Source organism: Mobula birostris, chromosome 2 (assembly GCF_030028105.1).
Source record: "Mobula birostris isolate sMobBir1 chromosome 2, sMobBir1.hap1, whole genome shotgun sequence".
NCBI classification, from domain to species: domain Eukaryota; kingdom Metazoa; phylum Chordata; class Chondrichthyes; order Myliobatiformes; family Myliobatidae; genus Mobula; species Mobula birostris.
In genome coordinates, this window is record NC_092371.1 from 177,813,268 (window position 1) to 177,826,185 (window position 12,918).

A 12,918-nucleotide genomic window follows, 5' to 3' on the forward strand; every position below is an offset into this window, starting at 1 on the left:
ACTAGACAGGTAAATGGAGGAATTTAAGGTGGGGGTTATATGGGAGGCAGGGTTTGAGGGTTGGCACAACATTGTGGGCCGAAGGGCCTGTACTGTGCTGTACTGTTCTATGTTCTGTATGTTTTGTTGGTGCACCGTGGTCCAGAGGAACGTTGTTTCATTTGATTGTTTATAAGTACCCCCAGATGGCAATAAACCTGAACTTGCACTTGCACCTGAACTTCAGAAAGAAGGTTAATTGGTCAAATGAGAGAGAGGGACCTGTTACCATGCTGTATCTATAAACAAGAATAAATAAATCAAGTGGGGTTGAGGGGGATAATAAATCAGCCATGATGGAATGGCAGAGCAGACTCAATGGGCTGATTGGCCTAATACTGTTCCTATGTCTTATGGTCTTGTCACGAAGCCATGCTCACTAGTAAATGTGGCAACCATTGTGGGGACAGATTTCTCAGTTTATAACTTGATCTGTTTGCATATGCAACCAGGTAGGAGGGGACGATTTGGCAATTTGATTCTGCAGTCTGGAGAGCTGTGACGGGCAGTAACAGCATTTGCCCAGAAGTTACCACACCCCACCCCCACATCCCACACATCTGCACACTATATAAAACATGCCATTTCTGTCTGTTGCACCTTGAATAAAATTGTACCACCACACTTGAACGTGCAAAACGAAACCTTCCTAACAGTGGGGGAGTTACAAATCTTGGCCAAACTACTGAAGAACAATCACACAGGAATGGATCTAGGCACTATCTTTATACCTCCATAAACTTGGAAAAAGGTTACAGGAAGCAGTAGATACAGCTCAGTCCAACACAGGCAAAGCCTTCCCCACCACTGTAGGGTATCTACAAGGAGTGCTGCCACAAGAAAGCAACATCCATCATCAAAGATTCCACTGTCTAGACCATGCTCTCTTTTAGCAGCTGTCATCAGGAAGGAGGTACAGGAGCCTTGGGTCTCACACCACTAAGTTTCCCTGCCACCAAAGTGCCAGTAGTCAGCAGGTCGGGCAGCATCCGTGGAAACGATCAGTCGACATATCGGGCTGGAACCCTTCATCTGATCGTTGACTGATCGTTTCCACGGATGCTGCCCGACCTGCTGAGTTCCTCCAGCGTGTTGTGAGCGTTGCTTTGACCCCAGCATCTGCAGATTATTTTGTGTTGAAGTGCCAGTAGTTTTACTGTTTACTTCTTAACTTGTCACATAAATACATGTTACTTGTGGTAATGCTACCTTATGTGTGTGAGTATACGTACTGTGTTGTGCACCTTAGTCAGGAGGGATGTTGTTTCTTTTGGCGGTATACATGTGTACAGTTGAACAAGAACTTGGACTTGGGGGTTCAAGAACAATAATCACCCCACAACCATCAGGCTCCTGAACCACCATGGAAAACCTCACTTATCTTAACTCTGAACAGATTCCACAACCTATGGTCTTACTTTCAAGGACTCTACAACTGATGTTCTCAGTATTATTTATTTACTTCTTCAAAAAATTATTTGCGTGGTTTGTCGTCTTTTGCACATTGATTGTTTGTCAGCCTTTGTGTGTGGTTTTTCATTGATTCTATTGTATTTCTCTGTTCTCCTGTAAATGCTTGTAAGAAAATGAATGTCAAGGTAGTATATTGTGACATATACAACATGCAATTTGATTTACTTCGATACGTTAACAACGGGCCAAGCAACAATTCCCACTGGCAAATCAGTTCCTACATAGAGACTCATGTCCAAATTGCAACCCTCCCTTATCTGTCACCTTTCTCCACAACCACCCCCACCCCCCCTTCACCTCCTGTATTCTACATCAGTCTTTTCTATGGAAGACACCAGCACTCCATGCCAGAAACTTGAATGTCAGGGGATGGAGGTGAGTATAGTAGCTATTACTAAGGAGAAGGTGTTTGGGAAGCTGAAAGGTCTAAAAGTGATTGTCAACTAGACCAGACAGATTATACCACAGGATTTCGAAAGAGGTAACTGAAGAGATTATGGCAGCCTTAATAGTGATCTTTCAAGAATCACTAGTTTCTGCAAATCAGCCAGAGGACTTGAAAACTGCAAATATCACGACCCTCTTTAAGAAGGGAGGGAGGCAGATGAAAGGAAATTATAGGCGGTTAGCCTGGCTTCAGTGGTTGAAAGATGTTGGACTGCTTCTTTTCATGTTATATGTCAATGATTTGGATGACGGAATTGATGGCTTTGTGGTCAAGTTTGCTGATGATACAAACATAGGTGGAGGGGCAGGTAGCATTGAGGAAGCAGGGAGTCGGGAGAAGGACTTGGACAAATTGGGACAATCGGCAAAGAAATGGCAGTGTAGACCATAAGGCATAGGAGCAGAATCAGGCTATTCAGCCCATTGAGTCTGCTCTGCCATCTCACCATATCCTTTTGATTACCTGACCAATCAGGAAACTATCAACCTCCACTTTAAATATACTGTACTGTACCAACGGATTGGCCGCCACCTCAGTTTGCGGCAGAGCATTCCACAGATTCACTACTCTCGAGCTAAAAAAATCCCTCCTTTCCTCTGTTCTGAAAGGTCAGCCCTCAATTTTAAGACTGTGCCCTCTAGTTTTGGATACCCCCACCATAGGAAACACCCTCTCCACATCCAACTTATTTAGTCTTTTCAACATTTGGTAGGTTTCAATAAGATCCCCCTGCATTCTTCTGAATTCCAGTGAGTACAGGCCCAAAGCTGCCAAACGCTCCTCATATTTTAACTTCATTCCTGGAATCATCCTTGTGAACCTCCTCTGGACTCTCTCCAATGACAACACATCCTTTCTGAGATATGGTCATGCACTTTAGCAGAAGAAAGAGTGTTTCTTAAATGGATAGCGAATTTGGAAATCAGAGATGCAAAGAGATTTGGAATCCTCGTGCAGGATTCCCTAAAGATCCTTTGCAGGTTTAAAATTATTTATTTTACTTAGCAATATAGTGTGGAATAGGCCCTTCCGGCTCCTTGAGCTTCGCCACCTCAGCATTCCGATTTAACCCTAACCATATCACAAGACAATTCACAATGATCAATTCACCTATCCTGCATGTCTTTGGACTGTTGCAGGAAACTGGAGCACCTGGAGAAAACCATGCATTCCATGGGAAGGACATATAGACTCCTTACAGATGACATCAGAATTGAACTTCAATGTCCAAGCTGTAATAGCAGCAATTAACCGCTACACTACTGTGGCGCCCAAGTTAAGTCAGTGGTAAGGAAGGAAAATGCAATGTTAGCATTAATTTTGAGAGGACTAAGGTATTGGTGAGACTGCACTTGGAATTGTGTTTGTGGTTTTGGATCCAATATCTACGAAAGGATGTGTTGGCATTGGAGAGGGTCCAGAGGAATTTACGAGAGTGATCCTGGGAAGAAAGTGTTAATGTATAAAGAGCATTTGATGGCTCTAGAACTGTACTGTCTGGAGTTAAGAAGAAAGAGTGGGGTGGTGGTGGTGGTGGTGGTGGGGGGGGGGGATCTCATTGAAACCTGCTGGATATGAAAGACCTAGACAGAGTGGATAGGGGAGAGGATGTTTTCAATTGTGGGAGAATGTAGTATTAAAGGGCACAACCTTTGAACAGAAGGAAGTCCCTTTAGAATACAAATGAAAAAGTTTCTTTAGCCAGAGGGTGGTAAATCTTTGCTACAAATAGCTGTGGAGGCCAAGTCATTGGGTATATTTGAAGTGGCGATTGAGAGGTTGTTGATTAGTAAAGACATCAGAGGTTATGGGGGAAGACAGGATAATGGGATAAGAAGTAGAATAAATCCATAATGACGAAATGAGGGAGCAGACTCAAGGTGTCAAATGCCCTACTTCTGCCCCTGTATCTTCTGGTCTTACCTCCTCTAAAATTTCCTCCTCTCACCTTAAACAGAGGTCCTCTGATACTGGCCACTGCCACCCTGGGAAGAAAGGTACTGGTTGTCAATTCGAAATGTGCCTCTCATCATCTTATTCACCTCTATCAAGTCACCTCTCATTCTCCTTCGCTCCAAAGGGGAAAACCCTCTGAAGAGTCATCTAGTGCTGAACATTAACTCAGAGGCCAAGTCCTGCAGGCAACAGACAATCAGATGGAAGAACTCAGTGGGCCGAGCAGCATCTGTGGCAGAGAAAAGGAATTTGAATTGAGACCCTTCATCAGGACTGAGAGTGGAGAGGAATGGGTGAGACTGGAAGGTGGACTGAAGGGGGAGTGGTACATTTATTTTGTGATTAAAGCGAGGAAGATGAGGCATGAGTAGTGCACTGTGCACAGAATAGTGTGTACAAAGGGGTAGTGCATTGTGTGCATAGAAAGGGGTAGTGTGTCATGCACAGAATAGTGACCTCAAAGAGGTAGTGTGTGCACAGAATAGTGAGAACAAAGGGTAGTGTGTTGTATCCACAGAGAAGTGAATACAAAGGGGGTAGTGTGATATATCCATAAAACCCTCAGCCCCTCAGTCTACCAATCACCACCTTGGGCACCATTCACCCTGCGCACCCCCCCACCCAGACTGGCCATTTGCCTTCTCAGTCCTGATGCAGGGTTTTGATGAGAAACATTGACAATTTGGAGGGGCCACTGCACAGGATAGAAATAAATTTGGCAAGGACACAACAATTATTGGCAGAATTTCAGAAGGTGATGAGGAGACATGCAGAAGCAAGAGAGGTTAGCTGGTCAGGCGCTGTCACAGCAACAACCTTGCTCTGAACATGAGTAAGACCAAGGAATTGATTTCAAGAAATCAAATTGACTTCAGGAACAAGAAGTTGAGGGAAAACATACCAGTCTTCCTCGAGAGGTCAGAAGTGAAAAAGGTGAGCTGTTTCAAGTTCCTGGTTGTCAACATCTCCAAAGGTCTATCCTGGGCCCAACATGTTGATACAATTAAACAGCATTGGCTACATTTCATTCGGTGGTTGATGAGTGTCACCAAAGACATTTTTTTGCAGATTTACCATGGAGAGCATTCTCACTGGTTGTATCACTGTCTGGTATGGACGGGCCACTGCACAAGATCAGAAGAAGCTGCAGAAAGTTGTGATCTCAGCCAGTTCCATCATGAACACTCTTTCCCTCTCTTCTGCACTACTTATTTAATTCAATTTTGTATATACACTTCTTATGGTAATTTATAGTTTTTATTGTGTATTGCAATGTACTGCTGCCACAAAACAACAAATTTCTTGACATATCTGACTAATATGAAAGCTGATTCTATTCTGAAAATGCTGCAGAGGGTTGTAAACTCAGCCAGTGCTATTATGGGCATGGGCCTTCCCAGCATCGGGAACATCATCAGAAGGAGATGCCTCAAGAAGATGACCTTGTGCATATGTCTGCTGGAAAGAAGGCTCCAAGGTGTCAAGGAGAGGAAGGTGCCCAAGGAGAAAATGGTCAAAGATCACAGTCACCATGACAGACAGCTCAATACCGTCCACCCAGGGAACCTTGTGCCCCATTGAAACCCAGCAGAGTGTCACACACACCGATTCAGTTCCATGGTGACTACATGTTGGAAACAACCACGCCAACTACCCCATGAATGAGAACATCAGAAGTTTAACCGGCAATCCCAATCCCTTAGTCCCTGCCTCTGCAGGAATTAGTTAAAGTGGATAAATTCCAGATAATCTCAGTAACCACTGAAACCACTACCCCTCTGCTGAGAACAGACTCTGTGGGAACTGAACAGATTGTTTCTCACCGTAAAACTATTAATCAGACGCTGTTAATATAACCATTGGCAGTTTGAGAAACACAATTCCTTTATCCATATAGTGTGAATCACAACATTACACTGCATATTAATTGGTGACATGCATTGCACACGGGGCACACAAAAGACTGAGATCCACCTCAATAGAAGAGACTTAAGACATTTTTGCAGAAATAGAAATTGTAAACCTTTAACATTTTATCCCCTGAAAAAGCTTAAAACTAGATATTTAAGGATAATATTTTTAAAATAAGGATGGTGGCGCAGTATGGAGATACAGGAGACTGCAGACGCTGGAATTCTGGAGCAAAACGCAAAATGCTGGGGGAACTCAGTGGGTCAGGCAGCATCTATGGAGGGAAATCGATAGCCAATCTTTTAGGTTGAGAACTTGAACTAAAAGGTAGAAGGGAGATAGTATAAGGAGGTGAGGGGAAGGGATAAGGCAAGAGCTGGCAAGTGATAGGTGGTGGAGCCATGTGAGAGGTGTGTTAGGCAGATGATCCACATGGTAGATTAGTTAAGAAAGTTCAGTTGCTTGGCATTCAAGCTGAGGTAGTAAATGGGATTAGACATTGGTTTTGCGGGAGGAGCCAGAGAGTGGAAGTAGATGGTTGTCTCTCTGACTGGAGGCCTGTAACTGGTGGATTGCTGCATGGATCAGAGCTGGGTCCATTGTTGTTTGTCATCTATATCAATGATTTGGATGATAATGTTGTAAACTTGATCAGCAAATTTGCAGGTGACACCAAGACTGGAGCATTATGGACAGCAAGAAAGGCTATCAAAGCTTGTAGTATGATCTGGACCAGATGGTAAAAAGAGCTGAAAAATGGCAGATGGAATTCAATGCATACAAGTGTGAGGTGTCACACTTTGGGAGGGCAACTTTACACAGTGAGCGGTAGAGCACTGAGGAGTGCAGGAGAACAGAAGGATCTGGGGATATAGATCTATAATTTCTGGAAAGTGGCATCACAGGTAAATATAGTTATAAAGAAAGCTTTTGGCACATTAGTCTTCATATATCAAAGAATTGAGTACATGAACACGAGGAAATCTGCAGATGCTGGAATTTCAAGCAACACACATAGAAGTTTCTGGTGGAATGTAGCAGGCCAGGCAGCATCTCTCGGAAGAGGTACAGTCGACGTTTCGGGCCGAGACCCTTCGTCAGGATTAACTGAAAGAAGAGCTAGTAAGAGATTTGAAAGTGGGAGGGGGAGGGGGAGGGGGAGATCCAAAATGATAGTTGAAGACAGGAGGGGGAGGGATGGAGCCAAGAGCTGGACAGTTGATTAGCAAAAGGGGTATGAAAGGGTCATGGGATGGGAGGCCTAGGGAGAAAGAAAAGGGGGAGGGGGGAAACCAAGAGGATGGGCAAGGGTTATGGTGAGAGGGACAGAGGGAGAAAAAGGAGAGAGAGAGAAAAAAATGTGTATATAAATAAATAAATAACGGATGGGGTACGAGGGGGAGGTGGGGCATTAGCAGAAGTTTGAGAAGTCAATGTTCATGCCATCAGGTTGGATGCTACCTAGGCGGAATATAAGGTGTTGTTCCTCCAACCTGAGTGTGGCTTCATCTTTACAGTAAAGGAGGCCGTGGATAGACATGTCAGAATGGGAATGGGATGTGGAATTAAAATGTGTGGCCACTGGGGGATCCTGCTTTCTCTGGCGGACAGAGCGAAGGTGTTCAGCAAAACAATCTCCCAGTCTGTGTCAGGTCTCGCCAATATATAGAAGGCTGTATCAGGAGCACTGGACGCAGTATATCATCCCAGCCGACTCACAGGTGAAGTGTCGCCTCACCTGGAAGGACTGTCTGGAGCCCTGAATGGTAGTGAGGGAGGAAGTGTAAGGGCATGTGTAGCACTTGTTCCGCTTACAAGGATAAGTGGCAGGAGGGAGATTGGTGGAGAGGGGATGGGGGGGGGATGAATGGACAAGGGAGTCACGTAGGGAGCTATCCCTGCGGAAAGTGGGGGGGGGAGGGAAAGATGTGCTTAGTGGTGGGATCCCGTTGGTGGTGGTGGAAGTTACGGAGAATTATATGTTGGACCCGGAGGCTGATGGGGTAGTAAGTGAGGACAAGGGGAACCCTATTCCTAGTGGGGTGGCGGGAGGATGGAGTGAGAGCAGATGTGCATGAAATGGGGGAGATTTAGATGCATTTGAGAGCAGAGTTGATGGTAGAGGAAGGGAAGCCCTTTTCTTTAAAAAAGCAGGACATCTCCTTCGTCCTGGAATGAAAAGCCTCATCCTGAGAGCAGATGCGGCGGAGACGGAGGAATTGCAAGAAGGGGTTGACATTTTTGCAAGAGACAGGGTGAGAAGAGGAATAGTCCAGATAGCTGTGCGAGTCAGTAGGCTTATAGTAGACATCAGTAGATAAGCTGTCTCCAGAGATAGAGACGGAAAGATCTAGAAAGGGGAGGGAGGTGTCGGAAATGGACCAGGTAAACTTGAGGGCAGGGTGAAAGTTGGACACAAAGTTAATAAAATCAACGAGCTCAGCATGCGTGCAGGAAGCAGCGCCAATGCAGTCGTCAATGTAGCAAAGGAAAAGTGGGGGACAGATACTGGAACAGGTCTGGAACATAGATTGTTCCACAAAGCCAACAAAAAGGCAGGCATAGCTGGGACCCATAGGGGTGCCCATGGGTTTTTTTTTCTCTCTCTCCTTTTTCTCCCTCTGTCCCTCTCACCATTCCCCTTGCCCATCCTCTGGGTTTCTTCCTCCCCCTTTTCATCCTCCCTAGGCCTCCTGTCCCATGATCCTCTCATATCCCTTTTGCCAATCACCTGTCCAGCTCTTGGCTCCATCCCTCTCCCTCCTGTCTTCTCCTATCATTTTGGATCTCCCCTCCCCCTCCCACTTCCAAATCTCTTACTAGCTCTTCCTTCAGTTAGTCCTGACGAAGGGTCTCGGGCTGAAACGTTGACTGTACCTCTTCCTAGAGATGCTGCCTGGCCTGCTGCGTTCACCAGCAACGTTTATGTGTGTTAATTGAGTCCATGAGTTGGGGTGTTATGCTGAAGTTGTATAAGACATTGGTGAGGCCTAATTTGGAGTATTGTTTGCAGTTCTGGTCAGCTACCTACAGAAATATGTCAAAAAAATTGAAAGAGTGCAGAGACAACTTACAAGAATGCTGCCAGGACTTAAGGACCTGAGTTACAGGAAAAGGTTCAATCATAAACAAATAAATAAACAACATACATCATGGGAACAGTTCGGTAATTGGGCGAGTGAAATTGAGTGAAGTTATCCCCTCTGGTTCAAGAACCTAGTGGTTGAGGTGTAATAACTGTTATTGAACCTGGTGAAGAGAGTCCCGAGGCTTCTGTAACTCCTTCCTGATGAAAGCAGTGAGAAGAGTGTATGGCTTGGAGGGTGAGGGTCCTTGAAAATGGATGCTGCTTCCCTGAGACAGCACTCTGTACAGATGTGCTTAATAGTGGGGAGGACTTTACCTGTGATGGACTGAGCTGCATCCACTACTTTTATAGAATTTTCTTTTCAGGGCATTGGTGTTTCCATACTAGGCTGTAATTTAACCAGTCAATATACTCCCCACCACTCATCTATCTGTCAAAGTTTTAGATGTCATGCTGAATCTTCACAAACTTCTAAAGAAATAGAGGTGCTGCCATGTTATCTTCACAATGGCAATTACACGCTGGACTCAGGACAGATCCTCTAGTAGCTGATTCTCTCCAACTCTGATCCCCTGATGAGGACTGGCTCATGGGCCGCGATTTCCTTCTAGTTCTTGCTGACATTGAGTGAGAGGTTGTTGTTGTGGCATCACTCAGCCAAGTTCTTAAATCTCCCTCCTATATGCTGATTCATCACCAGCTTTGTTTGGGCCAGTGTCAGTGGTGTTGTCAGCAAACTTAAATATGGCATTGGAGTCGTGCTAAGCCTCACAGCCATAGGTATAAAATGAGTAGAGCAGGGGGCTAAGCCCACAGTCTTGTGGTTCACCTGTGCTGATAGTGATTGTGGAGATGCTTTTGCCAACCTGAACTGACTGAGGTCTAAAGTGAGGAAATTGAGGATCCAATTGCAAAAGGAAGTATTGAGGCCACAGTTTTGAATATTGATTGGTTTTGAGGGGATGATGGTATTGAATGTTGAGCTGTAGTTGATGGAGAGCATCCTGATATATATATCTTCAATGGCCAGATGTTCCAGGGATGAGTGACGAGCCAATGAAATGGCATCTTCTGCAGATTTGTTAGGTAATTTGGAGCAGATCCAAGTCACTTCTCAGGCAGATAGGTTTCATCACCGACCTCTCAGAGCACTTCATACTAGTGGATATTAGTGCTACTGGATGATAGTAATTGAGGCAGGTTAGCATGTTCTTCTGAGGCACTGCTATAATTGAAGCTTGTCTGAAGCAGGTGGGTCTCTCAGTCTGCCAAAGTGTGAGGTTAAAAGTACTATTGAACACTCCAGCTAGTTGATCAGCAAAATTTGTAGTACTTGAGCAGGTACTCCATCTGAGCTGGATGCTTTCCATGGGTTCACCTTCCTGAAGGATGTTCTCTAGTGGATCCTAGAGACTGGAATCACAGGGTTATCAAGAGCTGTGGGAGGTCATGAAGATTCCTCCATGTATTGATGGTCAAAGCAAGTATAGAAGTTATTGAACTCATCTGGGAATGAAGCCTTGTTGTCACCTGTGTTGCTTGGTTTCACTTTGTAAGAGGTGATAACGTTCAAGTCCTGCCACAGCTGTCCAGCATCCTTCAGTTATTCATGTTTGGTCTGGAATTGCACTTCACCCATGAGATGGCTGTCAGGACATTGCAGGTGGATTTCTTGTCTCTTAATTGGTTGCCAGACCTGAAAGCCACTGATGTGGCCTTCAGCAGATTGTGGATATCATGGTTCATCCAGAGCATCTGGTTGGGGCAGACTCAGAATGATTTTGTTTTGACTGTTTTTATAAACTCTGTGACAACTATGGTGTATTCGTTCAGATCCTCTGATGAGTCCTTGAACACGGCCCTGTCTACCCACTCAAAGAAAACCCATAGCAGCTTCTCTGCCTCCCACAACCACCTCTTTCTTGTCATCATTGGAGCCTTTCTCTTTCGTGCCTTCCTGTATACAGGTAGGAGGACTGCCAAGTGATCAGATATCCTGAATTGCAGTCTAGGGATGGAACGGTAGGCATTCGTAATTAGAGTAAAGCAGTGGTTGAGTGTGTTGGGCCCCCGGTGCTGTAGGTTATATGTTGCTGATAATTTAGCATATTGAAGTCCCCGACAATGATATAAAAGATCATGTTTGCTTTGAGTGCCTGTTTAACACCCACCTTTGATTGTAGGTAAACTGCAGTCAGGATCACAGAAAACTCTCTTGGTAAGTAGAATGGTTGCCATTTAATCATTAGCTGTTCCAGGATTTGAAACAAGACCATTGTGTCTGAGCACTACGAAGGGTTTATCATGAAGCACAGACCCCATATTTTCAATTTTCTGAATCAGCAGTCCGGTCCATCCTGTGTATTGAGAAGCTCTCGGGGTCTTACAGGTGAGGGAGGGGTGAGTGGACAGGTGAGGAAGGGGTGTGAGGACAATTGAGAGAGCGGTGAAGGGACAGGTGAGCGAGGGGTTAAGGGGGCAGCTGAGGAAGGGGATATTTGAACAGGTGAGCAAGGGGTGTGCTCACAAGTGAGAAAGGGGGTTGAGGGGCTGTGACAGGTGAGGGAACAGCTCTAGGGACAGGTGAGGAGAATTGGTGTTACACCTGTGGTTACTGGGGATATCACTTTGGAAGTGATGTGTGTGGGGGGGGGAGGAGGTGAGGGTTGGAAAAGGATTGCTTTACATTGCACAGTGGGGGTAGCGCGCTCTGTCCAAATTGAAATCCTTCCTGAATTCTCGGGAGATTCTGCATCTGGCGCTGAGGTTGAGGAGCAGACACTGGAGCGTCCCATCACAATCCAAAGGTGCACCGTACGCGGCCTCGGGAGGACTGGGCGCCTTCAGCGTCTGTTACACAGGAAGACACACACCTTCTTCCAGCACCGCCTCACCCTGTTCTTCTCCCGGGGTTGGGCAGCGCTGTGAGTCGGTTCACGGTAAAAGCAGGGCGAAGACCCCACGATCAGAGGAGCACAAACGGGAAAGGATGCCACCGCCATACAGCAGAGGGCGAGGCGCCCCATGAGCTCTGTAAGCGGGGCGGCCGCTGCACCGTCTCCCGCAGGTTTGTCTGACCAATGGGCCCGAGCCTCTGAGCGGACACACACCATCTGACAAAGGTGCAGAATCAGACCATTCGGCCCATCGACTCAGCGCCACCATGGCTGATTCATTATCCCTCTCAACCCAATTCTCCTGCCCTCTCCACGCAACCTTTGACACCCTTACTAATCAAGAACCGATCAACCTCAGCTTTAAATATACCCAATGACTTGGCCTCCACAACCATCTGTGGCAATGAATTCCTCAGTTCGACCACCCTCTGGTAAGAAATTCCTCTTTCTCCCTGTTCTAAATGGTCGTCCCTCGATTCTGAGTGTCGGTTCAATCCCCAGCAAATAAATAAAGGCATCTTCCTCACACAACAGGTTTTTTTTATCGGGGATTTGCAGCGACGCTGGGGCCGGGAGTTCGCTGCAGCGAAACTGGACATGAGGGTGTTCCCGGTTTCTGCGGGAATGAATGCGGAGGATGCGTCTGCGGCAGGAACTGAGTGCCAAGCGACAATCCCGGCCGCCGCACGGAACCCAGCTACGGGGGGCTGCGGAGCGGCGACGGCTGCCTGCAAGTCTCGGTGAAAGAAAGAGGAGGGGGAGGAGACGTAAATCAATCCATGTATATGTATTTGTATTTATTGTGTTATTTCATTATTGTGTCCTTCATCTTTTTGTTTGTGCCGCACCGGAACTGGAGAAACAATTATTTTGTTCTCCTTTACACTTAAGTACTGGAAATGACATTAAACAATCTTGAATTGTCTGTTCCTAAACGTCGCAGGCCCTCCAAAAGCCGGCGCTGCATTAGTGCCTAATACGCCCCTGGTTCGCAGAGGGAATGGAGGTGCTTGTTAGAGGCTACAGGCGGTAGCTGTCATGGTGCGATCTACAGAACGAGAGGCTCACCCCCTTACCCCTCCCGACGCTCGCTAGCAAACAAGAGC

General features: G+C 46.0%; 1 protein-coding gene across 2 annotated transcripts in view; it reads right to left on the minus strand.

Moving 5' to 3' along the window:
- LOC140193942 (kelch repeat and BTB domain-containing protein 11) overlaps positions 1–12,918 on the minus strand; it is a 50,010-nt gene that overhangs the window by 14,499 nt on the left and 22,593 nt on the right. The gene's annotated exons all lie outside the window — the stretch shown is intronic.